Here is a 4676-nt window from a genome sequence, read left to right as displayed (position 1 = left end):
CCGTGAGGGTGTACGGCTGGTGCATTTATATTAACTGGTTTAAGGGCGCGATAAATGGGACACGGTCTGAAAAAAAGAAAAAGAGTGGACACGCGACATGGGCTTTGAGAGCTTGAACGCACCAAAGAGCCTGGTATGGAAATGTCACTTATGATGAATTTATGATGCATTGAATTTGCGAGGGCTTGTTGTTGTTCACCTAATAACTGTGCCTCTCACCAACTGTGGTAGAGTGACCAATAACCGAGTGGTTTTATAACTTTTATAAAACTTATGAATATGGTAGTATATAGAATAGAAACGTTACAAAATTACATAGTAAATTTTGGTGCTGGATCAAATATATAAATTGTCACGTGGTAGTGATGGTGAAGAAAACAAAATGCAGCCGGTAAAGACGAAGCGCTTCATTGGGCGATGTGGTGCCCAGCAAAAGCAGTGACACTTAAAGGGCAGCAAAAGCTGCCAGTAATGACGTCGGTCGTGGGTAATCTAATCAGTAAGGCGCGTCGGCATTTATACACGCGGTATCGAAGATTCTAGCGTTATCGCTGGTTGCCGCGTTAGTATCAGAATGAGCTCCAGGGTTCTCATTGTGAGCGTAATTTAATCAGAGTGTCTAAAATAGTCGGGAAGGTTCCCGAGGTTAGGCGTGCACAAGGCAGTGGGGACACGTGGAACGGAGCGGTTGCATAGAAATGGAAGAGCGCGCTTGGCAATATTGATAGCTTGCACGTGACGCCATAACGCACGACATGGCTCCAACATGGCGGCTTAGATGACGTCAAGGCAGTATGAATCAATAAAAAGCAACCACCGACCAAATAAAAATTTTTAAAAGAAACGACGTTTCGGCTTCCCTACGGAAGCGCTGTTCACAATGAAGCCAAGAACACTAAAAGCATCTAACTAGGTTGCAGTAAGTGACGCAAGCACCGCGCACAGCACGAGGGAAGGTTTCCAATATTACGATTCAGCGTCTGTTCAGTAGATTGTATCTCGAGGGACACAAGGTGCAGGCGTGACGTCCAGTTTCTTTCCTTCCCGATAATGCTCGCATTCAACCAGTCTATTGGCGTCGAGATCTTGGAGTGGCGCCCTCTCGCGTGTGACGTCAGAGCGGGGACTCCGCTCTCAATCGCGCGGCAGCAGCCGCTGCTCCTGTGTGCGGATCGTCTGCTTTCAGGCGGGAACTTTGTCGAACGAACAGCCTCGCGACGGTCAACTAACGCCTGCAACGAATGTTTTCGAGTGTAATCTTGAACTTGTTTTAGTTGCGGCCCAATCGAAAGGGCCATGAAATCCACCGGATGGCCGACGAGTGCGCCGATGCCACCGAACGCATTGCTGGTAAGAAAGTGAAACTATGTGAGTGTTCTCGCTTGTTATCTGGTTTCCGCCGTGCGATACTAATTAGTTTGGGTGTTTCTTTCGATATTTCAGTAAGCGTGCCGTTCTCCAGCATCTACAAGTATGTAGATAAAGTTTGTGAAAGGTCCCGGTGCCTCATCGAGGGCGAGGCGGTGTACGACGCAGGCCACAGTTGTTGAATGCTGCGGTCGAGGCCGTCAACGGAGATCGCATCACCTGTCGCAGCTCTCGTCCTGCAAACAAGTGCGCAAGTGCCGCCTTGTTGCACACCCCCCTGCCGATGCCCATGATCGCCGTTTGTCCCGTAATGTTGGTTCAGTGAGAACGATATTACGTCGTAGTTCATATTAACACTGCACAGCAGCGCCATCGCATGGGTATTAGAATATAAACAAATAGTTAATCGCTGAATATACCACGCACAGGGCCACAGAGATTAACGCTGGCAAAGGCAAGCTGGGTCGAATTTCACGCCACGCAGCCTAACAAAAAGCTTAAAGAGCTCGCTTTTAAAAAAGTGTCTGCACTGCCTCAGGTGAAAACTTTTAGATAATGTGCACTAAACAGTGTCAGCAGGTTTCGCTTATGAATTATGATAAGCGTTCCCCTAGGCGCTTGCTTGCTTCATAAGTAAAATACGTATGTACACCATCTAAATGCAGCCGAAGTCTCGTATATCCCGCGCCGCTCCGATTGAGCTCACGAGGCGCGCTTTCCTGCGAAGCGATTCGGAGGCCGCGTCGTCGGCTCCTTGTCTAGGGGCCTTTGCGGCAGGTTGTGGGACGGCACCGCACCTGGTGTAAGTCGCCTACGCTTATAGTCTGCATGCAATAAACGGCTTAAGTATTGGCGAGGCGCTTAAACGCGGTCACAAGAGTGACGAGTACGGTGGGTAGCAGACGTCACTGTCCGCGAAGTGCTTGCTGCACACTGTCGATGAAGGCGTGGGGCGCTTTCCCATTCTGAGCTTGACTATCCACTTCTTCTTCAGCTTCGGGTCCTTAGGACAGTTGTGAAAGCTGACGCCTTTTTCACGAGCGGATGGAGTACACTGAGGCACAGAGCAGTACTTCACCATTGCGCAGCACTCGCCGCGGAGACAAGCGGCCGCAGTTCCACGGTTGTTCGAACAGCGTCAGTAGCCACCATACGCAATTGAACTGCTTTTTTGTTGAGATTTACAACAACGGTGGTTTCAACACGGCGCTTGGCCTACGTAGCAGACGAAAGCGCGCGAATCCCCGCTCTGACGTCATAGAGGCGCCGTTCGCAGCGCCGCCATCGGTCGCACACCAGGCCAATAGTGTGATTATTCGTGTCCGCATGCTCCGCCAGTGCATTAGATGCCACTTTCTTGATTCTTGTTTTTCACATCGTTCTGAATGCCCGACCAGACGGGCTTCCGTCGAACTCTCGATTTAATCAAGGCAGTATAATCTCGCGGCGATTAACCTGCTTCAGTGTGATAACGACGTCGCTCGAACGTTATTGGGCATCTCTGCATGAATGACGAAGGAAGCAGCATGCGATCTATTGATAACACTAGTATGACATCACAAAGTTGGCGTCCCACCATGTTGGTGCTCCAACGTGACTGTTTCAGTGACGTCAGTGCAAGCCACATATTGTCACGAAGCGCTACCGAAGATGAAGAGGGAAGCAACATGAAGGAAGACGACGTTCCCTGATTTCACGCGGTCTTGTCTCCATCTTGTATGCCTGGCTTCGAGTGCTCCTCTGTATATACCTTTGTAAATATAACCTGCAACGCCTTTTCTCCCGGTAACACTTTGGTGGAGAGTGCGGGTTCTCCCAGCTTCAACATTCACGACGCTTCTGCGCAGCAGACGCTTCTTGACTGCCTCCGCAATGCCTGCTCATGACGAGGACGAGGATGCCTCGGAAACTTCGTCAGCCGTGTCTCGACCGACCGCGCTGCAACCAGCCGCCACAAACCACACCATCGTCCTCACACAACCGCGCGACCCAGGCACATTTTCCTGCACCGACAACACTGATGTCGAGGATTGGCTTGAGCTCTACGAACGGGTGAGCGGACTGTACAACTGGGACCCGACGCTCATGCTGGCCAATATCCTCATTTACCTTGAGGGAACAGCAAAAGTTTGGTTTTGCAACCACCAGCAAGAGATTACAATTTCGGACGTGTGCAAGCAAAAAATTACACCATCCCTCGCTAAGGGAACCATGTGTGGATGCGAAGCAAAGGGGAGATGGTTCGCATGAGCGGCAGATGGTGTAATTTTTTTTTAGGAGCTGGCTTGTCAGGTTCTTAAGCTGGGGCGAAGTCCCGCGCCGTAAGCTGCATCCATACATTCAAAGCGTCGTAGGAACGCGAAGAGGAACGCTACGCGCTTCCTGTCTTCCCTCTAGCCTGGCCGTTAATTCTCACGGGGCGAGCGGGGAACGCGGTCGACAGGCGCGCTAAAGGGGGGGGGGGACGTAGCAGAGGAAAGAGAGGGTGTAGGGGACGCGCATGCGCTGGCGCTCATCGCGGCGTTGCGCAGGAGAGAATGAGGCGCGCGAGATGGAGGGAGCGTAGGGGAGTAAAGGAGGGGGAGGAGGATGCGCATGCGCAGTGGGGGTATGGACGCCGCACGGCGGAGGGAGGGAGTGACATAGCCCCGACCATAAGCTGCTACGCATCTAAAACTCATTGATCTCTTCGGCAAGCCCATTGGGCGCCGTCGTGCTGCACAGAAGGAACTCGCGTGCCGACTCCAGACTTGCACCGAGTCATAAATCACATATATTCAAGACGTGCTCGAGCTCTGTCGAAGGCTGATGACCGGATGCCTGAAGGCTGAAAAGGTCGTGCACATACTCAAAGGAATCGCGGATGGTGCGTTCACTCTTCTGGATTTCAGAAACTCGTCCACAGTGGACGACGTCATTAATGAATGCCGACGCTTCGAAGAAGCGAAAAGTTGCCGGATTACGCCATACTTTTCACGTCTTCCCAACGTGGCGGCAACGTCTACTTGCGAGGACATCCGTGCACTACTTGCTCCTGCTGCACCCGAGAATATCGTGTGCCTCGTCCGCCGCGAAATTGAAGCTGCATCTCCAGTTCCTGCACAGGCTCGTGTCCCCGACGATTTCCATAAGATTTCCGTAATTCAGATCATTGTACTCTAGGAGCTCGCTAACGCAGGACTCCAGACGCTCTGCCCAGTGAACAGACCCGACTGCCGTCCACCCGGTCCACCTGATCTGCCCCCCAACTCGTACCGCCCGTCATCGTTACCGGAACGCGGCGGAATGGCGAACCTTCGATGGACAGG

Source organism: Rhipicephalus sanguineus, unplaced genomic scaffold, assembly GCF_013339695.2.
Source record: "Rhipicephalus sanguineus isolate Rsan-2018 unplaced genomic scaffold, BIME_Rsan_1.4 Seq4563, whole genome shotgun sequence".
Lineage (NCBI taxonomy): Eukaryota > Metazoa > Arthropoda > Arachnida > Ixodida > Ixodidae > Rhipicephalus > Rhipicephalus sanguineus.
Note: the sequence above shows the minus strand (reverse complement) of the source record.